Raw genomic sequence first — 24,616 nt, 5'->3', positions numbered from 1 at the left:
AGTTCTAATGTCTACTGGTGATGTTGAGTTGATCCCTAATGATGCTCTTCAGATTGCCCTAGTTGATGTTCCCTCGTCGAGCCATCACCTGGCTTCTTATGATTTGGGGTTTCCTTCATTCTTCTCCAATCTTCAGGTAATCTGGCTTTTCTCGATCTTGCTATACTCTAGGCGAAATGCTGTCTTTGTACTCATTTGTTTTTAATATCAGGCTCTGGTCGACGACATGGCTGGTCAGCTGAGATTGCAAGGTGCCTCTGTCCCAGAAAGAGCTCTATCTCTGATGCATTGGAATCCGATGCTGCTTCAGAGGCAGATATCTGATTTGAAAATGACTAATGCTGGTTAGTGCCTTTATTTTCTTCCTTGACTTCTTGATTGGCCCGTTTTTAACGGTGTGCCCTTCTTCAACTGTTTTCTATTAGATATGACCCATCGGTATTCTGAACTTGAGGAGAAGTATTCTCAAGGTCAACTCATTGAATGGGCAGCTAATGAGGTAATCTCACTTCACTGAACTGGCCCGGATTTCTGCTTCCTTGGATGATGTCAACTCATTGAATTCCTGTCTCAGTGCTCAGCTTGACTCTGAAAGGGCAGCTAATGAGGTAAGCTCACTTTACTTTCTCTTTTGTGTTTTTGCTGCTTTCTGGGTGCTTGAGAGCTGATTCTTGTCTGTAGGAAGAAAAACGTGTACTCGCAGCTTCTCGCGATAACCTTGATAGGTTGTACCGTGACGCTAGCAATTCTTTGACTATCTTGGAGAGGAGCCACCACTTCACCATGGCTGAATTGGATCATCATCGTCACGAGCTGCAATTATCTCAGGATGAGATCCTTCGTCTCAGGCAGTTGGTGTCGAGCAAAGATTCTGTCATCAAGGATCTGCACGCCTCCAAAAGATCAGTCGTCTAGGAGCTGGAAGCTGCTCGACTGGCTACCAAGGTTGTTGAAGACACTTCTACTACTTTGAAGGCTCAGCGCGACAAGGCTATGGATAAAGCCATTCGCGTGGAGCGGATCTTGATGAGAAGGCCGGGCGTGATTGTTCCTAATGACATAGTTGCTGATGTCAACGCTGCTCCTGATTCCTCGAGTCGCCCTTCTTCGTCAGTTGCTCCTGAGAAGAACATTGCCAAGTAGAAACACTGAATGCATTTATGAATTGTATGCGTATGTGGTCAATGTGCTTGAATATTCTGTCAGAAAGTGTTCCTGGTATTAAACGCTATTATTACTTCTCTGTTGTTTGAATTCAACAGTTGTTACGACAACAGAAGTAAGTGCAGTGTGATGGTTTTGAAACTTCTTCCTATTTCATGAGGCATAGAGATCGCCCTGAGATGAATAATCTTAAGCATGTTTATGCTGGATCGAGTAGACGTGAGCATGTCGCACCGCCTTAAGTCATCGCCGGCTTAAGCCGATTGCTCCATTAGTAGGGTATAGTGGTCACCCTGAGTTAAGTAAGCATGAGCATGTCGCACCGTCTTAAGTCATTGTCGACTTAAGCCGATTGCTTCATTAGTAGGGTATAGTGGTCACCCAGAGTTAAGTAAGCATGAGCATGTCGCACCGCCTTAAGTCATTGCCGACTTAAGCCGATTGCTCCGTTAGTAGGGTATAGTGGTCACCCTGAGTTAAGTAAGCGTGAGCATGTCGCACCACCTTAAGTCATTGCCGACTTAAGCCGATTGCTCCGTTAGTAGGGTATAGTGGTCAGTCTGAGTTAAGTAACCGTGCAGATTGTCAATAGGTTGAGTTCTTTTGAGAATGAAGTCTTTTTATTGATGATGTACTTTTCCCATTACAGAATACAGTGCTACCCCAATAGCTTTTGAAATCTAGCTAGGGGTAAAACTTCCTGAGATGCTCTATATTCCATGAATTCCCTATTTCCGTGCCATCCATTTGAGTAAGTCGATATGATCCTAGCCGAGTGACTTCTGCTACCATGAATGGCCCTTCGCATAGTGGCGACAATTTATGCCGTCCTTCCCCTGTTAGAATTCGGCGAAGGACCAAGTCTCCCACTGCGAAGGATCGATGTCGTATGGCCTTATCAGGATAGCGCCTTAGAGTTTGCTGGTACCTAGCTGACTGAATTACTGCATTCAATCGTTCTTCTTCTAGTACATCAATATCCCCCAGCCTGGTAGCTTCTGCCTCAGCTATGTTTTCGAAGACTAATCTTGGCGCCCCAAACCAGAGGTCAGCAGGTAGCACTGCCTCCAAACCATAAACCATGAAGAAAGAAGTATTTCCATGCAAGGCTCGGCTAGGTTGAGTGCTTAGGCTCCAAATCACATATGGCAACTCTCTGATCCACTTTCCTACGAACTTTTCATTCTTGTCGAGGACTTTCTTTTTGAGTGCTTCCAATATCATTCCATTAGCCCTTTCTACCTGTCTGTTAGCTCTTGGATGTGCTACTGACGCGTACTTGATCTGAATGCACCGTTGTTCGCAGAAATCAAAGAATTTAGAGCTAGTGAAATTGGATCCTAGATCAGTTATGATGCTATTTGGTATTCCAAATCTGAATATTATATCTTGTATGAATTCTACTGCCTTGGCTGAAGTCAGAGAAGCAATAGGTTTGTACTCTATCCATTTAGTGAATTTGTCGATGGCAACCAGCACGTGAGTGTATCCTCCCTAAGCTTTCTTGAAGGGTCCAATCATGTCTAGTCCCCAGCACGCAAATGGCCATGTTACGGGTATGGTCTGCAGTTGCTGTGCTGGTAAATGTTGCTGCTTTGATAGGTATTGACAAGCTTCGCACCTCTGGACTAACTCGGCTGCATCACTCTTCGCAGTTGGCCAGTAGAAACCGGACATGAAGACCTTCCCAACTAGTGTTCTGGACGCTGCATGTATCCCGCACTGCCCGGCATGGATTTCATCTAATAGTTGCTTCCCAGTAGCTGAAAGAATGCACTTCATGAGAACTCCCATCGCGCCCCTCCTGTATAGCGCTTCCCCGATGAGAGTGTAGTGGGCTGACTGCCTTGCGATGCGTTCTACTGCAGTTTTGTCATCTGGCTCCTCTTCATTCTTTATATATCTGATGATAGGCTCTCTCCAGTCATCGGCATCTGACTCTGGCTGGCTCAGAACATTGCACTCTTCTGCCCGTTCTAGGGAAATACTCGGGCGTGGCACTTCTTGGACGAAAATCCCAGGTGGGACTTGGGCCCGACTGGATCCCAGCTTTGACAATGCATCTGCAGCTGCGTTGCGATCTCTCTCTACATGATGAAATTCTAGCCCTTCGAATTTGTCCTCCAGCTTTCGGACAGTTGTGCAATACTTACCCATAGAGTCATTCGAGCAATCCCATTCCTTATTTATCTGACTTATGACCACCAGTGAATCTCCGTATACCATCAGTCTCTTAATGCCCAGTGATACAGCAATATTCAGTCCATGAATCAAAGCTTCATATTCTGCTGCATTGTTGGACGCTGAGAATAACAATTGAAGAGCATATTTGAGTTGTTCACCTCTAGGTGCAATGAAGAGGATCCCTGCGTCTGCCCCTTGCAGCTTTAACGAGCCATCGAAATACATCTGCCATACTTCTACGGTTTCTGGGTTATCTGGCACTTGTTGCTCGGTCCACTCTAATACAAAGTCAACCAACGCTTGAGTCTTTATTGTAGTGCGAGGTCAAAACTCGATGTCGTGAGCTCCCAGCTCACAAGCCCATTTGGCTATTTTTCCGATGGCTTCTTTGTTGTGGAGAATATCCCCTATCGGAAATCCAGTGACTACTATGACTTTATGGTCGTCAAAGTAGTGACGGAGCTTGCGTGAAGTTAGAAGTACTGCATATAGTAGTTTTTGAACTTGAGGATATTTCTTGTTTGAGGGCCCCAGAACTTCGCTGATGAAATAGACGGAATGTTGTACTGGATATGCATGTCCTTCTTCTGCTCGCTCGACTACCAACACGGTGCTCACCACATGAGTCGTGCAAGAGATATATAACAGCAGATCTTCGGCCGGCTGACCCGACGTGGCTCGGTGCAGCGGTTTTAGTACTGGTGGTGTTATCAGGAATTTATTCAGTGCATCAAGAGCTTCCTGGGCTTCTGAAGTCCACTGGAACTTGTCTACCTTCTTGAGCAATTTGTAGAATGGTAAGCCTTTTTCTCCCAGTCTTGATATGAACCTGCTCAAAGCTATCATGCATCCAGTGAGTCTTTGTACTTTCTTCTGTGACCGTGGTGCTTCCATTCTCATGATAGCCTCGATCTTTTCTGGGTTCGCTTCAATTCCTCGGTGGCTGACAATGAATCCGAGTAATTTTCCTGCCGGTACTCCGAAGACACACTTTTCTGGGTTAAGCTTCCATCGATATCGCCGTAGACTGTTGAAGACCAGCTGCAAATATTTAATGAAATTTTCTAAGTCTTCTGTCTTGATCACCATATTATCCACATAATCTTCTACATGCTTGCCCTAGTGGTCGGCTAAGCATGTCTGGATGGCTCTCTGGTAAGTTGCTCCAGCGTTTTTGAGGCCAAACGGCATGGAGGTATAGCAGAAAGCTCCAAACAGGGTGATGAATACAGTTTTTTCTTCATCTTCTTTTGCCAGACTGATCTGATGATACCCAAAGTAGCAATCCAAGGAAGACAACATAGAGCACCCGGCGATTGAATCTACCACCTGGTCTATTCTAGGAAGTCCGAAGGAATCCTTCGGACAGTGCTTGTTGAGATCTGTATAGTCGACGCACATGCGCCAATCCACTTTATTCTTTTTTAGTACAAGAACAGGATTTGCCAACCATTCAGGATGCAGCACTTCTCTAATGAACCCTGCCGCGATTAAGCGAGCTAGCTCGGCACGAATGGCTTCTCTCTTGTCGGGCGTGAAACGACGCAACTTTTGTCGAATCGGCCTCGCCTGAGGGTAGACTTTCAGCTTGTGGTCGGCCAGCTCTCTCGAGACTCCCGGCATATACGCAGGTTGCCGTGCGAATATGTCTCGGCTGTCTTGCAGGAACTGGACGAGCGTGCTTTCCTATTTATCATCCAGGCTGGAGTTGATGATGGCAGTCTTGCGTTCATCAGCGAACCCGAGGTTGATTCTCTTGGTTTCTTCAGTCGGTCGCATAGAGGTCATGGCTTGAGCTTCATTTGCAGGTACTGTGAAGTCCTCCTAAGGCTTCGAGTTCGCCTATGCAGAAGAAGTCATCGATAGTTTGGTGGTGAGAGCCGCCTGCATGGCCACTCGGAAGCACTCCGTGGCGCCTTGGAAGTCAGCGCGCACAGTGATGATTCCTTGTGGTCCAGGCATCTTTAATATCATGTACGTATAGTGCGGGATGGCCATGAACTTCACCAGTCCAAGTCTGCCGATGATGGCGTTGTATCCGCAGTCAAAACTTGCCACCTCGAACCTAAGGTACTCAGTTCTGTAGTTATCTGGAGTTTCGAAGGTGACTGGCATGTAGATGTGTCCGAGTGGGTACTCTCGTTCAGTCGGCACGATGCCGAAAAAAGGAGTATCTGACTCTTGGAGCTCTTTGAGTGTGATCCCCAAGCCTAGGAGTGTCCGAGGAAAGGTGATGTTGATGCTGCTTCCCCGTCCACTAGCACCTTTTTCACCCTGCTTTCTTGGATCACCGGATTGACAAGGAGCGGGTACTTGCCCGGATGGTCGAAGTTAAACCATTGATCCGCCCGAGTGAAAGTGATCAGGTGTTCGGACCACCGGTACGGGGCGAGAGGACCGGTGGTCGCCACCAGTATCCGACGGTCGTTGAGCTTCTGCTGCCTTTTGCTCTCTTGAGACCCGTGTCCGCCAAAGATGACGTTGACTTCTCCGTCGACGCGGGGAAATGCTCCGCCTCCTCCCCCTTCCTACTGCTGAGGTTGTCGAGGTTCTCCGGGTCCTCCTCGTGGCGGGGGAGGTGGTAGAGGTTGGAAAGGTCGGTCGTTCCCAACGGAGTGCTTGAAGTCTCTGCAGTTCCGAAGGGTGTGGCACATGTCTTTATGGTATGGACATTGGGCGTCGAGGATGTCGTCCAATGTTCGTTCTCCTCCATGGGGTGCCCCTTGGGCACGAGAGACGGGTGGTCCGGCGGCGTGGACCTCATCGTGAGGCCTCTTTTCCCAATGTTTGTCGGGTTGCTGGTTTGCGTCACGCTGTGGTGCCGGTGGTGCATTCTTTGCTCCTCCGATGAGGTCCTAGGCTCATTCATCGGTGGTGATGTAGATGTTCGCTTCCCTGAACAGCTGCTCGAAGGTATTCGGTGCCTTCTGTAGTATGGCTGGATGAAGGCCGAGTCATTAGATCCCCGGTAGAAGTCCTCGATCACCGCTGCTTCCGCAACCTCGGGGATTCGATTCCTCATGGTCTGAAATCTTTTGAGGTATGATCGAAGAGTCTCATCCCCTCAGCGCTGATGGTCTTGAGGTCCCATGGCTGCGCTGGCTTGTCGGAGAGGGATTGAAAGTTGGCGATGAAGCGCCGACTAAAGTCGCTCCAGTCATCGATGCAGTGTCGGGGTAGGTGTCGTAGCCATTGCAGTGCATCTTGCCCGAGGACGATGGGCAGATACGCAGTCATCACGTCTTCAGTTGCCCAGTGGCCCAGGCAGCGGTGGTGTAGACGGCCAGCCAGCCTCCCGGGTCCTGCTTAGGCTCGTACTTGTCGACGTTGGAGACCTTGAAGTTAGGGGGCCATTGAATGGCCCTAAGACGTGGGGTGAGCGCCGATACCCCACACGTGTCCTCCTGCCGACGATGATGATGTCGGTCCCAGGGAGGGGAGTCGTTGACGTGGTGCCTCGATCGTCCCCGGGTTGTGCCACTAGTTGAAGCCGTTGCTGACTCAACCCTGGTGGCCTGACTTGACGCGGGGACACCGTGATCCCGGTCATACTCTTCTCGGCGTCGAATCTCGTTCTCGTGTCGTCGTTCGCACGAAGCGTTGATGGAGCTCTGTGCGTCCCGCCGACTGTTGATGGCGTGTCGTAGGTCGCTCGGAGGATGAGTGAGAGGCAGAAGATGATTAGCTGCCCGAGTGAGCAGTTGTCGATAGCCCTCAGCGTCTGGAGTCTGGGGGAGGCCATCAGCTATCCGAGCCAACACTCCACCGACCTCGCTCGGTGTGTTCATGGCTCGGGCGAAGTCAGGGTTCAGGTTTCGGCCAAGAAGAGGGTTCTCTCGGTGTTGTTTCGCTTCCTGTTCGGCCTGCTCTTGAGCTTGCCGACGATCGTGCCATTGGGAATTCCTTCTTTCCCGGAAGACTCGTTCATCCAGAGTTTCTCCCACCTCCGAGATCTCATCTTGCGACACGGGCTGCGCCGGATCGCGTTCTCCAGCTTCATGATGTCTATGAATATTTCGGCATCGGTTCCTTCGTCGGCGAGATTCCCGCTGAAGAGGTTCTTCTCCCGACGCGGTTGGTTCGTCGTCGGAGATGGGGGTAAATTCCACTCTTCCCTTGATAAAGAGGACATCGGGGTAGAATGGCACCGCCGTAGTGACAAGCTTCTTCCTGTTCTCCTTTGAGGGTGGAGATACCTGGAGAGCAGCCTGATAAGCATTTACCTTGTTTGGTTCCTTTTTCCTTGTGATCCGTGTCCATTTTTCTGTAGAAGAGGTGGTCAGTGGAGTCCTCCGGGTAGTCGGATCTTCTGCTCCTAGCTGGTGGGAGGTAGTCTTCGCTCGGAGCGCTGGAGGTTGCGCTATTCCCGGCTTTGCTCCGACTTTCCTGGAGAGTGTTGGGGAAGGCTTCCTCTCCGGTGGATCTGTGATGCGATGTAGAGTTCCTTATTCATCTGCCACGAACGAAATGGTTCCGAAGTAGAATATGGATCTAGGGCGGAGGATGATCTTGTGCTGGAAAGTGGTAGCCATTGAGCTAGCTTGGATCAGTGACACACCCCCTACCTGGCGCGCTAGCTATCGGTGATTTGGGTCCGACCGCACAACCGGGGGTTGCCCCTCGAGGTGTTTTTAGGAGTAGGGCGATGTAACTGACTGTAGCTCAATGGTTCATGCCGAATGCACGAGAGATAGTGGACAATCTTGTACAGGTTCGGGTCGCTTTGAGATGCGTAATACCCTACGTCCTGGAGTGAATCTTATATGTGGTGGGTTACAAGGGAATTCTCTAGTATGAGAGATACAAGAGAACTGGGTGGATGGCTAATGAGTGAGTTGATCTTGAAGGGGTGCCCCTTAGGCCTTATATATTCGACCGTGGGGCATTACATGAGGATATGATAACCATGTGTTCCTAAGTAATAGTGAACCAACCGAGTTTATCTTCCTATAATCTTGCTGACTTATAGTCCTTCGGCTCCGACGTCCGAGGGCGATGCGCGGGAAAGTCGGATCAATGCTGTGGATAGCGTTCGAGTTTGGCGAACCGCATGGACTCGAGTTGATCCGACCTCATGTCGATCCATTCGGCTGGAAGTTCCTCCCCTGGCCCACGAAGGGATGGCCTTGTGAAGTAATGGGCCTGGGGCCTTTCACGAGGCCTTCTTTCCTTCTAGTGGACACGGGGGATATCTGTCCCCCACAACTGGCGCACCGGACTGTCCGGTGTGCCACCGGACAGTGTCCGGTGCACCATGTCCGTACGAAGATGAACCAGCCACTCTCGGGAAAAATGAGCCGCGCTCCGCTATAATTCACCAGATTGTCCGGTGTGCCACCGGACTGTCCGGTGTGCCAGCGGGGCAACGGCTAACTCAGGCAATGGTCAACTGCAAAAGCCGCTGACAGAGCAATAGTGTGCGCAGAGTCAGAGCCGCAGAGTCAGAGGCGCACCAGACAGTGAACAGGACCTGTCCGGTGTGGCACCGGACTGTCCAGTGCCACAAGGAGACAAAGCTCCAACGGTCGACCGAGCTCCGAACCCAAACAGTTGGGTGACGTGGCGGCTCACCGGATGGTGAATAGGACCTGTCCGGTGGCGCACCGGACTGTCCGATGCGCCCATCGACAGCAGCCTCCCCAACTACTTCTTTGGTGGTTGAGGGCTATAAATACCCCCAACCACCACAACTCTAAGCATCCAAGTTTTCTAAAGTTCTCATTCAATACAAGAGCTAGTGCATTCACTCCTAGACACAATTCAAAACATCAAAGCCTCTCCAAGTCCCAAAATTCATTCCAACCACCTAGTGACTTGAGAGAGTGTGTGTTCGTGTTCATTTGCGCTCTTGTTGCTTGGATCTCTTTCTTCCTTCCTCATTCTTTTTCCAAAGTGACTTGTAATCAAAGCAAGAGACACCTAAGTGTGTGGTGGTCCTTCCGGGGTCTAAGTGACCCGTTTGATTAAGGAGAAGGCTCACTCGGTCTAAGTGACCATTTGATAGAGGGAAAAGGTTGAAATAGACCTGGTCTTTGTGACCTCCTCAATGGGGACTAGGTTCTTTAGAACCGAACCTCAGTAAAACAAATCACCGTGTTCATTCACTTGATTCCCATTTGATTTGTTTTTCCCCTCTCTCCCGGATTTGAATTTAATTCTAACACTAACCCCGGCTTGTAGTGTGTGCTTAAGTTTATAAATTTCAGGTTTCGCTTATTCACCCCCTCTCTAGGCAACTTTCAATTGGTATCAAAGCCCGGTGCTTCATTAGAGTCTAACAACTCAAAGTGATGTCGGGAGATCACGCCAAGAGGGAGATCGTGATCGGCAACAAGCCCGCGAGCTCGGGGAGGACTCTCTCAAGGGAGTGCGGCAACAAGCACAAGGAGGAATCCTCTTCCTCCATCAAGTCCCATCAGAGAGGCGACAAGAAAAATAAGATGAAGAAAGTGGTCTACTACGAGACTGACTCATCATCACCCTCCACATCGAGCTCCGATTCGTCTGTTGCTTCTAAGCGCCATGAGCATGAGAAGTATAGTAAGATGCCTTATGCTATCCCCGTATTTCTAAATGCGCTCCATTACTTTTCGTTCCCCTAGGAAAACCACCATATTTTGATGGTGAGGATTATTGTATGTGGAGTAATAAAATGAGGCATCATCTAACCTCACTCCACAAAAGTATTTGGGATATTGTTGAGTATGGAGCGCAGGTACCTAAGGCAGGGGACAAGGACTACGACTCGGACGAGGTCGACCAAATTAGGCACTTTAACTCCCAAGCCACAACTATACTACTCGCCTCCTTGTGTCGAGAGGAGTATAATAAGGTGCAAGGGATAAAGACCGCCAAGGAAATTTGGGACGTCCTCAAAATGGCACACGAAGGGGACGAGGTGACCAAGATCACCAAGTGCGAAACGATCGAGGGAGAACTCGGTCGATTCGTCCTCAACCAAGGTGAAGAGCCGCAAGCAATGTACAACCGGCTAAAGTCCATGGTGAACCAAGTGTGCAACCTCGGGAGCACCAAGTGGGATGACCATGAAATGATCAAGGTTATTTTAAGATCCCTTGTTTTTCACAATCCTACTCAAGTTCAATTAATACGTGGGGATCCTAGATATAAACTAAGGTCTCCCAAGGAGGTGATTGGAAAGTTTGTGAGCTTTGAGCTAATGATCAAAGACTCCAAACACATCATCAACTTAGAGCAAGGTGCCACCTCAACACCCGAGGTGCAACCTGTCGCATTCAAAGCGACAGAAGAAGAAAAGAAGGAGTCTACACCAAGTAGGCTTCCAATCGACGCCTCCAAGCTCGACAACGAGGAGATGGCGCTCATCATCAAGAGCTTCCACCAAATCCTCAAGCAAAGGAGGGGGAAGGACTACAAACCCCACTCCAAAAGGGTGTGCTACAAGTGTGGTAAGCCCGGTCATTTTATTGCTAAATGTCCAAATTCAAGTGATAGTGACAGGGGCGACGACAAGAAGGGAAAGAAGAAAGAAAAGAAGAGGTATTACAAGAAGAAAGGCGGCGATGCCCACGTGTGTCGGGAATGGGACTCCGACGAGAGCTCCATCGACTCTTCCTCCGATGAGGACGCCGCCAACATCGCTGACAACAAGGGCCTCCTCTTCCCCAACGTCGGCCACAAGTGTTTCATGGCTAAGGACGACAAAAAGAAGAAGGTACAATCTAGAACCACCCCCAAGTATACTACATCTAGTGATGAGGGTAGTTCTAGTGATAGTGAAGATAATTTAATGTCTCTTTTTGTCAACCTTAACATGGAACAAAAGAAAAAATTAAATGAACTAATTGAGACCATTAATGAGATGGATGATCTCTTGGAAAGCCAAGAGGACTTCCTTATTAAAGAAAATAAAAAACATGTTAAAGTGAAAAATGCTTATGCTCAGGAAGTAGAAAAATGTGAAAACTTGACTAAAGAGCTTAGCATTTGTCATGATTCAATTTCTAGTCTTAGAAATGAAAATGCTAGTCTAGTCTCTAAGATTAATGAATTAAATGTTTGCAATGATGCAATTTCTAGTCTTAAAACTAAAAATGCTAGTTTAGTTTCTAGGATTAAAGAATTGAATGTTTGCAATGATTCCATTTCCTATCTTAGAAATGAGAATGCTATATTACATGCTAAGATAGAAGAATTAGATGCTTGCAAACCCTCTACATCCACTATTGAACATGTTTTCATTTGTACTAGATGTAGAGATGTTAATGTTGAAGTTATTAATGATCACCTTGCTATGATTAAACAACAAAATGATCATATAGCTAAATTAACTGCTAAAATTAATGAGCATGAACTTGAAAATGAAATTTTTAAATTTGCTAGAAGCATGCTCTATGATGGGAGACGCCCTGGTATTAAGGATGACATTGGTTTCCAATAGGGAAGCAATGTAAAGCTTAATGCCCCTAAAAGATTGTCTAATTTTGTAAAGGGCAAGGCACCCATGGTTCAGGATAATGAAGGCTACATTTTATATCCTGCTAATTATTCTGAGCACAAAATTAGGAAGATTCATGCTAGAAAATCTCATTATGTTTCTCACCATGCTTTTATGTATAAGAATGAGGCATCTAGCTCTAGGCATACCACACATGTTAAAATGTCTAGAAAGAAAATTCCTGCTGCATCAAATGAACACAATATTTCATTTAAAACTTTTGATGCATCTTATGTGCTTACTAATAAATCAGGCAAAGTAGTTGCCAAATATGTTGGGGGCAAACACAAGTGTACTAAGACTTGTGTTTGGGTACCCAAGGTGCTTGTTTCTAATGTGAAAGGACCCAAGGCCATTTGGTACCTAAGAACAAGGCCTAAATGGTTTTGCAGGTTTATGCATCCGGGGGCTCAAGTTGGATAATTGATAGCGGGTGCACAAACCACATGACAGGGGAGAAGAGAATGTTCTCCTACTACGAGAAAAATGAAGATCCCCAAAGAGCTATCACATTCGGGAATGGAAATCAAGGTTTGGTCAAAGGTTTGGGTAAAATTGCTATATCCCCTGACCATTATATTTCCAATGTTTTTCTTGTAGATTCATTAGATTACAATTTGCTTTCCGTTTCTCAATTGTGTAAAATGGACTACAACTGTCTTTTTACCGATATAGGTGTTACTGTCTTTAGAAGAAGTGATGATTCAATAGCATTTAAGGGAGTGTTAGAGGGACAACTATATTTAGTTGATTTTAATGAAAACAAAGCTGAACTTGACACTTGCTTAGTTGCTAAGACTAATATGGGTTGGCTCTGGCATCGCCAACTAGCCCATGTTGGGATGAAGAATCTTCATAAACTTCTAAAGGGGGAGCACATTTTAGGACTAACCGCAAGCCATGTACAACCGGCTCAAGACAATGGTGAACCAAGTGCGCAACCTCAGGAGAACCAAGTGGGATGACCATGAGATGGTCAAGGTTATTCTTAGATCACTTGTTTTTCGTAATCCCACTGAAGTGCAACTAATCCGTGGAGACCCTAGATATAAACAGATGTCTCCCAAGGAGGTTATTGGCAAGTTTGTGAGCTTTGAACTAATGATCAAAGACTCCAAACACATTGTCAACTTGGAGCAAGGTGCCACCTCTACACTCGAGGTGCAACCCGTCGCATTCAAAGCAACGGAAGAATAGAAGGAGTATACATCAAGTAGGCTCCCAATCGACGCCTCCAAGCTCGACAATGAGGAGATGGCGCTCAACATCAAGAGCTTCCGACAAATCCTCAAACAAAGGAGGGAGAAAGATTACAAGTCCCACTCCAAGAGGGTGTGCTACTAGTGTGGTAAGTTCGGTCACTTTATTGCTAAATGTCCAATTTCTAGTGAAAGTGACAGGGATGAAGACGAGATGGGGAAGAAGAAGGAGAAGAAGAGGTACTACAAGAAGAAGGGCAGCGATGCGCACATGTGTCGAGAATGGGACTCCGACGAGAGCTCCACCGACTCCTCCTCCGACGAGGATGCCACCAACATCGCCGTCAACAAGGGCCTCCTCTTCCCCAACGTCGGCCACAAATGTCTCATGACTAAGGACGACAAAAAGAAGGTACACTCTAGAGCCACCCCCAAATATACAACATCTAATGATGAGGGTAGCTCTAGCGATAATGAAGATGATTTACTTGCTCTTTTTGCCAACCTTAACATGGAACAAAAGAAAAAATTAAATGAACTAATTGAGACCATTAACAAAAAGGATGATTTCTTGGAAAGCCAAGAGGACTTCCTCGTTAAAGAAAACAAAAAATTGTTAAATTAAAAAATGCTTATGCTATAGAAGTAGAGAAGAATGAAAATTTGTCTAAAGAGATAAGCATGTGTAATGATTCAATTTCTAGTCTTAGAATTGAGAATGATAATTTAGTTTCTAAGATTGAAAAATTAAATGTTTGCAATAATTCTATTTCCTATCTTAGAAATGAAAATGCTATATTAAATGCTAAGATAGAAGAATTAAATACTTGCAAACCCTCTACATCTACTGTTAAACATATTGCTATTTGTACTAGATGTAGAGATGTTAACATTGAAGCTATGGATGATCACCTTGCAATGATTAAACAACAAAATGATCATATAGCTAAATTAACTGCTAAAATTGTTGAGCATGAGCTCGAAAATAAAAAATTTAAATTTGCTCGTAGCATGCTTTATAATGGGAGACGCCCTGGCATTAAGGATGGCATTGGGTCCCAACAAGGGAACCAATCTAATGTCAAGCTTAATGCCCCTAAGAAACTATCTAATTTTGTTAAGGGCAAAGCTCCCATGGTTCAGGATAGTGAGGGTTACATTTTATATCCTGCAAACTATTCTGAGCACAAGATTAGGAAGATTCATGCTAGGAAACCTCATAATATTTCTCACCATGCTTTTATGTATAAAAATGAGGCTTCTAGCTCTAGGCATACCACTCATATTAAAATGCATAAGAAGAAAATTTCTGCTGCATCAAATGATCATAACATTTCATTCAAGACTTTTGATGCTTCATATGTTTTAACTAACAAATCAGGCAAGGTAGTTGCCAAATATGTTGGGGGCAAACACAAGAGTCCAAAGACTTGTGTTTGGGTACCCAAGGTGCTTGTTTCTAATGTGAAAGGACCCAAGACAGTTTGGGTACCTAAGAACAAGGCCTAAATTTGTTTTGTAGGTTTATGCATCCAGTGGTTCAAGTTGGATAATCGATAGCGGGTGCACAATCCACATGACTGGGGAGAAAAGAATGTTCTCCTCCTATGAGAAAAATGAAGATCCCCAAAGAGCTATCACATTCGAGGATGGAAATTAAGGTTTGGTCAAAGGTTTGGGTAAAATTGCTATATCACCTGACCAATCTATTTCCAATGTTTTTCTTGTAGATTCTTTAGACTACAATTTGCTTTCTGTTTCTCAATTATACAAAATGGGCTACAACTGTCTATTTACTCATATAGGTGTTACTATCTTTAGAAGAAGTGATGATTCAATAGCATTTAAGGGAGTGTTAGAGGGTCAGCTATATTTAGTTGATTTTAATGATAACAAAGCTGAACTTGACACTTGCTTAATTGCTAAGACTAATATGGTCTGGCTCTGGCATCACCAACTTGCCCATGTTGGAATGAAGAATCTTCACAAGCTTCTAAAGGGAGAACATATTTTAGGACTAACAAATGTTCATTTTGAGAAAGACAGGGTTTGTAGCGCATGCCAAGCAGGAAAGCAGGTTGGAGTTTATCATCCACACAAGAACATAATGACGACTGACAGGCCGCTCGAGCTACTTCACATGGATCTATTCGGCCTGATAGCTTACATAAGCATCGACGGGAGTAAGTACTGTCTAGTTATTGTGGATAATTATTCTAGCTTCACTTGGGTGTTTTTTTTGCAGGAAAAATCGCAAACCCAAGAGACATTAAAAGGATTCTTGAGGTGGGCTCAAAATGAGTTCAGATTGAGAATCAAAAAGTTTAGAAGCGATAATGGGACGAAGTTCAAGAATTCTCATATCGAAGGATTTCTTGAGGAGGAGGGCATCAACCATGAGTTCTCCTCTCCCTACACACCTCAACAAAATGGTGTAGTGGAGAGGAAGAATAAAACTCTACTGGACATGGCAAGGACCATGCTTGAAGAGTACAAGACACCGGACCGGTTTTGGGCTGAGGCGATTAACACCGCCTGCTACTCCATCAACCGGTTATATCTTCACCGAATCCTCAAGAAGACATCATATGAACTCCTAACTGGTAAAAAGCCCAATGTTTCATATTTTAGAGTCTTTGGGAGTAAATGCTTTATTCTTGTTAAAAGAGGTAGAAAATCTAAATTTGCTCCTAAGGCTGTAGAAGGCTTTTTACTTGGTTATGACTCAAACACAAGGGCATATAGTCTTTAACAAGTCCACTGGACTAGTTGAAGTTTCTTGTCACATTGTGTTTGATCAGACTAATGGCTCCCAAGTGGAGCAAGTTGATCTTGATGAGCTAGATGATGAAGAGGCTCCATGCGTCGCGCTTAGGAACATGTCCATTGAGGATGTGTGTCCTAAGGAATCCGAAGAGCCTATACAAGCACAAGATCAACCATCATCTTCCGTCCAAGCATCTCCACCAACCCAAGATGAGGATAAGGCTCAAGATAATGAAGATGAAGATCAAGAGGATGAGCCTCCTCAAGAGGAGGACAATGATCAAGGGGGGGATGAAGAAAATGAAGACAAGGAAGATGAGTAAGAAATTCAGGGTCAAAGACCACCATACCCAAGAGTCCACTAAGCAATTCAACGAGATCACCCCGTCAACTCCATCCTTGGTGACATTCATAAGGGGGTAACCACTAGATCTCGGGTTGCACATTTCTATGAGCATTACTCTTTTGTTTCCTCTATTGAGCCATACATGGTAGAGGATGCATTAAGAGATTCAGATTGGGTGGTGGCTATGCAAGAGGAGCTCAACAACTTCACGAGGAATGAGGTATGGCATTTAGTTCCACGTCCTAATCAAAATGTTGTAGGTACCAAGTGGGTATTCCGCAAAAAGCAAGATGAGCATGGTGTGGTGATAAGGAACAAAGCCCGACTTGTGGCCAAAGGATATTCACAAGTCAAAGGTTTGGATTTCGATAAAACTTATGCACCCGTAGCTAGGCTTGAGTCAATTCGCATATTACTAGCCTATGCTACTTACCATGGCTTTAAGTTGTATCAAATGGATGTGAAAAGTGCCTTCCTCAATGGACCCATCAACGAAGAGGTCTATGTTGAGCAACCTCCCGACTTTGAAGATAGTGAGTACCCTAACCATGTTTATAAACTCTCAAAGGCGCTTCATGGGCTCAAGCAAGCCCCAAGAGCATGGTATGAATGTCTGCGAGATTTTCTTATCACTAACGGATTCAAAGTCGGCAAGGCCGATCCTACCCTTTTCACTATAACTGTTGAAAAAGACTTGTTCATATGCCAAATTTATGTTGATGATATCATATTTGGGTCTACTAACAAGTCTACTTGTGAAGAGTTTAGCATGATCATGGTACAAAAATTCCAGATGTCAATGGGTGGGGGAGTTGAAATATTTCTTAGGATTTCAAATCAAGAAACTCCAGGACGGCACCTTCATCAGCCAAACAAAATATATTCAAGACATACTTAAGAAGTTTGGAATGAAGGATGGCAAACCCATCAAGACACGGGAGGTAAATCCGTAGATCAAAAGGTATACCGATCGATGATAGGATCTTTACTCTATTTATGTGCATCTCGACCGCATATTGTGCTTTTTGTATGCATGTGTGCAAGGTTCCAAGCCGATCCTAAGGAAGTTCACCTTAGGGTCGTAAAGAGAATCATGAGATATTTAGTCAACACTTTTAAGTTTGGGCTTTGCTATCCCAGGGGATCCACCTTTGATTTAATAGGTTATTCCGATGCCGATTGGGCAGGGTGTAAAATTGATAGGAAGAGCACATCAGGGACTTGTCAGTTTCTGGGGAGATCCCTAGTGTCTTGGGCTTCAAAGAAACAAAACTCAGTAGCTCTTTCTACCGCCGAAGCCGAGTATATTGCCGCAGGCCATTGTTGTGTGCAATTACTTGGGATAAGGCAAACCCTCAGGGACTATAGCTACAAATTGAGCAAAGTCCCTCTCCTATGTGATAATAAGAGTGCAATCCGCATGGTGGATAATCCCGTTGAACACAGCCGCACTAAGCACATAGACATTCGATATCACTTTCTGAGGGATCACCGGCAAAAGGGAGATATCGAAATTGCTTATGTTAATACTCAAAACCAATTAGCTGATATCTTTACCAAGCCACTAGATGAGAAAACCTTTAGCAAACTTAGGAATGAGCTAAATATACTTGATTCTCAGAATTTTGATTAAAACATTGCACACATAGCTCATTTATATACCTTTGATCATATCTCTTTCTTTTGGTACAATAGCATATTTCTTATTCTTCTTGTACCAAGACTACGACTAATGTATTTTCAAGTGTATTTCTATTGTAAGTCATAGATTGAAAGGGAAATGGAGTATTCGGCAAAGACAACGCTTCCACTCAACTCTAACAGTATTATCTACCCTTTGTCGGTATTCCACAAACTATCAATGGTTTGACCTTTCACTCATATTTGTTTTACCATTTGGGAGGTAATGTTAGGCCCCCAAAGGGGGAGAAAATGCTCAAGGGCTCCAAAGTTCTCCGTTTTTGGCGATTAATGCCAAAGGGGGAGAAAATATTAAGCCCAAAGCAAAAGGACCGCACCACCATTTCAAAATTTTTGAAATGAAAATTTAATTGGTTTTCACAAATGTTTGTTTTTCAATTGATATCAATTGGTATCTATGCTTATGAAAATAAGATTTCAAATTGGTATCCATTTAAAAACCCTCTTGAAAGCTAAGGGGAGAATTTCATTCATGGGGAGCTTCTATTTAGTCAAAGGAAAAGCATTTGAAACAGGGGGAGAAATTTCAAATCTTGAAAATTCTTCTCGCAATCTTATTCATATACCTTTGACTATTTGCAAAAAAATTTTTGAAAAGACTTTAAAAAGATTTGCAAAAACAAAACATGTGGTGCAAAAGTGGTCCAAAATGTCAAATAAAAGAAAGCAATCCATTCATATCTAGTAAGATTATCAATTGGTTTAATTCCAAGTAACTTATGCACTTACCATATGCAAACTAGTTCATTTCTGCACTTTATATATTTGCTTTCGTTTGTGTTGGCATCAATCACCAAAAAGGGGGAGATTGAAAGGGAAATAGGGTTAACCTTTTCCTACAATTAATTTTGGTGGTTGAATGTTCAACACAAATATATGACTAACTAGTTTGCTCTAGATCTCATGTATTACAGGTGCATAAGGTTCAAAACAAACCAACAAAAAATTCAAGTTAGGGACTAAAATCAAAAGGAGCAAAGACTTGAATGTGCTGTGGACTGGTGCACCGGACTGTCCGATGTGCCACCGGACAGTGTTCAGTGCACCATGTCCGTACCAAGATGAACCAGCCACTCTCAAGAAAAATGAGCCGCACTCCGCTATAATTCATCGGACTGTCCGGTGTGCCACCGGACTGTTTGGTGTGCCATCGGAGCAACGGCTAACTCGCACAACGGTCGACTGCAAAAGCCGCTGACAGAGCAACAGTGAAGAACAGTGCGCGTAGAGTCAGAGGCGCACCGGACAGTGAATGGGACCTATCCGGTGTGGCAAGGAGACAAAGCTCCAACGGTCGACTGAGCTCCAAACCCTAACGGTTGGGTGACGTGGTGGCTCACTGGACAGTGAACAAGACCTGTCCGGTGGCGCACCGGACTGTCCGGTGCACCCATCGACAGCAGCCTCCCCAACGACTTCTTTGGTGGTTGAGGGCTATAAATACCCCCAACCACCACAACTCCAAGCATCCAAGTTTTCTGAAGTTCTCATTCAATACAAGAGCCAGTGCATTCACTCCTAGACACAATTCAAAAGATCAAAGCCTCTCCAAGTCCCAAAATTCATTCCAACCACCTAGTGACTTGAGAGAGTGTGTGTTCGTGTTCATTTGCGCTCTTGTTGCTTGGATCGCTTTCTTCCTTCCTCATTCTTGTTCTGAAGTGGCTTGTAATCAAAGCAAGAGACACCTAAGTGTGTGGTGGTCCTTGCGGAGTCTAAGTGACCCGTTTGATTAAGGAGAAGGCTCACTCGGTCTAAGTGACCGTTTGATAGAGGGAAAGGGTTGAAATAGACCCGGTCTTTATGACCTCCTCAACGGGTACTAGGTTCTTTAGAACCGAACCTCGGTAAAAACAAATCACCGTGTTCATTCGCTTGATTCCCATTTGATTTGTTTTCCCCCTTTCTCTTGGACTTGAATTTAATTCTAATGCTAACCCTGGCTTGTAGTGTGTGCTTAAGTTTATAAATTTTAGGTTTCGCCTATTCACCCCCCTCTAGGAAACTTTTAGAAAGGTTGAAGCCAAGTTGTTAAAGCGAGGACTCTTCACTTGATTGTTCCTTTAGAGAGAGTATTGAACTATGGAACAATAGCAGAAGTGATTAAGCGAGAACTCGAGAGAAGAAACCAATCACACAAAAGAGCAACGCAAGAGACACGGTGATTTTATCCTGTGGTTCGGCCAAGTATAACACTTGCCTACTTCCACGTTGTGGCATCCCAATGGACGAGGGTTGCACTCAACCCCTTTCAAGTGATCCAATGATCCACTTGAATACCACGGTTTCTTCCTTATAGTAGTTTTCCCGTTTGTGAGGAATCTCCACAAGTTGGAGCCTTTCACCCTTACAAAGTTGATCACAACACAAAGCACAAGAGTAAGGGAGGGAAAGAAACACACAAGACTTGAATCGCAGCAAACACATGCACACAAGTCAAGACGTGAGCACACAAACACGGCGCAGGGAGTTTACAACTCAAACGGTGCTCAAATCTCAAACACGATGATCCGATTGTGTGGTTGCAGAGTCTAGATGTCTTAGGATGTTTAGTGAATGCTTGGTGTAGTGCTCCATGCGCCTAGGGGTCCCTTTTTTATAGCCCCAAGGCAGCTAGGAGCCGTTGGAGATCCATTTGGAAGGCAATTCTTGCCTTCGTCGGGTGGTGCACCGAACAGTCCGGTGCACCACCGGACATGAATAGTGCCTGTCCGGTGCCCGATCTCCTTCCTTTTCTAGTGAAGCCGACCGTTGGACCTTCGGTCCCCTTGGCGCACCGGACAGTCCAGTGCGACCAAGTGACCGTTGGCTAGGCCACGTGTCACTCATTGATCACGCTACCGACCGTTGGCCGCGGGCGCCGTTGGCTCACCGGACAGCCTGGTGCATACCGGATAGTCCGATGAATTTTAGCCGCGGCGCCCTCGGCGAATTCCCGAGAGCGAGGAGTTCGTCACCGGGACCAGGAGCACAGGCGCTGATGACTCACCGGACAGTCCTGTGCACCACCGTATAGTCTGGTGATTTTTAGCCACATCGCCCACGTCGATTCCCGAGAGTAGTGACTTCACTGTAGATCCAGCCTGTGCACCAGACATTGTCCGGTGCGCCACCGGACAGTCCGGTGCACCACAGACTAATGCAAGTCTTGGCTAGACTTAGCCAAACTTCTCCAATCCATTTCTACTTTTCTTGATAAGGTTCCTAGCACTCAGAGAAATATGTTAGTATCCAAAAACAATTTACTAAGGCTAGAGACATACCTTGATTCTTGATTTGCACTTCTTTAACATTTAGCGCATATGAACTAAAAACAATATGTGTTGGGCATCTAATCACCAAAACATTTATAGAAATGGCCCAAGAGCACATTTCCCTTTCAATATCTTCACCGAATCAAGAAAACATCATATGAACTCCTCATTGGTAAAAAGCCCAATGTTTCTTAATTTAGAGTTTTTGGGAGCAAATGCTTTATTCTTATTAAGAGAGGTAGAAATTCTAAATTTGCTCCTAAAGCAGTAGAAGGCTTTTTACTTGGTTATGACTCAAACACAAGGGCATATAGAGTCTTCAACAAGTACACTGGATTAGTTGAAGTTTCTTGTGACATTGTGTTTGATGAGACTAATGGCTCTCAAGTAGAGCAAGTTGATCTTGATGAATTAGATGATGAAGAGGCTCTATGCATCACGCTAAGGAACATGTCCATTGGGGATGTGTGTCCAAAAAAATCCGAATAGCCTCCACAAGCACAAGATCAACCATCATCTTCCGTACAAGCATCTCCACCTACTCAAGAAGAGGACATGGCTCAAGAAGAAGAGGATGAAGACCAAGACGATGAGCCACCTCAAGAGGAGGACATTGATCAAGGGGGAGATGAAGATGATCAAGACAAGGAAGATGATTAAGAGATTCGAAACCAAAGACCGCCACACCTCAAGAGTCCACCAAGCAATTCAAAGAGATCACCCCGTCAACTCCATTCTTGGTGACATTCACAAGGGGGTAACCACTAGATCTTGAGTTGCTCATTTCTGTGAACATTACTCTTTTGTGTCTTCTATTGAGCCATACAAGATAGAAAATGAACTAAGAGATCCATATTGGGTGGTGGCAATGCAAGAAGTGCTCAACAACTTCACGAGGAATGAGGTATGTCATTTAGTTCCACATCCTAACCAAAATGTTGTAGGTACCAAATGGGTATTCCGCAACAAACAAGATGAGCATGGTGTGGTGACAAGGAACAAAGCACGACTTGTTGCAAAAGGTTATTCACAAGTCGATGGTTTGGATTTCGATGAAACCTATGCACCCATATCTAGGCTTGAGTCAATTCGTATATTACTTGCCTATGCTACTTACCATGGCTTTAAGTTGTATCAAATGGATGTGAAAAGTGCCTTCCTCAATGGTCCTACCAAGGAAGAGGTATATGTTGAGCAACCTCCCGGCTTTGAAGATAGTGAGTATCCTAACCATGTTTATAAGCTCTCAAAGGCGCTTTATGGGCTCAAGCAAGCCCCAAGAGCATGGTATGAATGCCTACGAGACTTCCTCATCACTAATGGCTTCAAAGTTAGCAAAGCTGACCCTACTCTTTTCACTAAAACTATTGCCAAAGACTTGTTTATATGCCAAATTTATGTTGATGATATTATATTTGGGTCTACTAACAAGTCAACTTGTGAAGAGTTTAGTAGAATTATGATACAGAAATTCGAGATGTCTATGATGGGAGAGTTGAAGTATTTCCTTGGATTCCAAATCAAGCAACTGCAAGAGGGCACCTTCATCAGCCAAACTAAGTACATTCAAGACATACTTAAGAAGTTTGGAATGAAGAATGCCAAAACCATCAAGACACCCATGGGAACCAATGTGCATCTCAACCTCGACACGGGAGGTAAATCCGTAGATCAAAAAGTATACCGGTCGATGATAGGATCTTTACTCTATTTATGTGCTTCACGATCGGATATTATGCTTTTTGTATGCATGTGTGCAAGGTTCCAGGCAAAATCCTAAGGAAGTTCACCTTAGGGTCGTGAAAAGAATCATGAGATATTTAGTTTACACTCCTAAGTTTAGGCTTTGGTACCCCAAGGGATCTACCTTTGTTTTAATTGGGAATTTCGATGCCGATTATGATGGATGTAAAATTGACAGGAAGAGCACATCAGGGACTTGTCAGTTTCTGGGAAGATCCCTGGTGTCTTGGGCTTCAAAAAAACAAAACTCAGTAGCTCTTTCCACCGCCGAAGCCAAGTATGTTGCTGCAGGCCATTGTTGTGCACAATTACTTTGGATGAGGCAAACCCTTAGGGACTATGGCTACAAGTTGAGCAAAGTCCCTCTCCTATGTGATAATGAGAGTGCAATCTGCATGGCAGATAGTCCTGTTGAACACAGCCGCACTAAGCACATAGGCATCCGGTATCACTTTCTGAGAGATCACCAACAAAAGGGGGATATCGAAATTGCTTATGTTAGTACCCACAACCAATTAGTCGATGTCTTTACCAAGCCACTAGATGAAAAGACTTTTAGCAAACTTAGGAATGACCTAAACATCTTAGATTCTTGGAACTTTGATTGAAATCTTGTACACATTGCTCATTTATATACCTTTGATCATGTCTCTTTCATTTGGTACAAATGCATATTTCTTATTCTTCTTGTGCCAAGGCTAAGACTAATGTGCTTTCAAGTTGACTTCTATGTTTAGTCTTAAATTAAAAAGGAAATGGAGTATTTAGCAAAGGCAAGGCTTCCACTCCAACTCTGATGGTATCACTTATCCTTTGCCTTTACTCATGAAAATCTCATTGGGTATGACTGAAAGTCGCCTAGAGGGGGGTGAATAGGCGAAACCTAAAATTTATAACTTTAAACACACAATAGAAGCCGGGGGTTAGCATTAGAATTAAACTCAAGTCAAAAGAATGTTTCTCTTGCTAAGAGTTGCTCAATCAATGCGGATATCATTTGGGAGCAAACTCAAATCAATACTAGCAAGAGAACTATTAGAGAGGGAAAACAAATCAAGTGAAGATCAAGCGAGTAGACACGGTGATTTGTTTTACCAAGGTTCATGAAAGTCGCCTAGAGGGGGTGAATAGGTGAAATCTGAAAATTATAAACTTAAGCACACACTACAAGCCGGGGTTAGCGTTAGCTATAAAACCGAGTCCGAAAGAGAGAGCGAAAATAAATCACAAGCAAATAGCAAGAGTGACACAGTGATTTGTTTTATCGAGGTTTGGCCCTCGAAGACCTAGTCCCCGTTGAGGTGGTCACAAAGATCGGGTTTCTTTCAACCCTTTCCCTCTCTCAAACGGTCACCTAGACCGAGTGAGCTTCTCTTCTCAATCAATCGGGACACTTAGTCCCCACAAGGACCACCACACAATTGGTGTCTTTTGCCTTGATTACAAATGAGTTAGGAACAAGAAATGAGGAAGAAGAAAAGCGATCCAAGCGCAAGAGCTCAAAAGAACACGACAAAACTCACTCTTCTAGTCACTATTGCTTTGAGTGGAATTGGGACTTGGAGAGATTTTGATTCACTCTAATTGTGTCTTGTATTGAATGCACTAGCTCTTATATTGAATGTGTTGGCTGAAAACTTGGATGTCTTAAAGTGTGGTGGTTGGGGGTATTTATAGCCCCAACCACCAAAGTGGCCGTTGGTGGAGGCTGCTGTCGACGGGCGCACCGGACAGTCCGATGCGCCACTGGACACTGTCTGGTGCGCCAGCCACGTCACCC

The sequence above is a fragment of the Zea mays genome, chromosome 1, assembly GCF_902167145.1.
Source record: "Zea mays cultivar B73 chromosome 1, Zm-B73-REFERENCE-NAM-5.0, whole genome shotgun sequence".
Taxonomy (NCBI): Eukaryota; Viridiplantae; Streptophyta; class Magnoliopsida; order Poales; family Poaceae; genus Zea; species Zea mays.
This window is presented reverse-complemented; position numbering follows the sequence as displayed.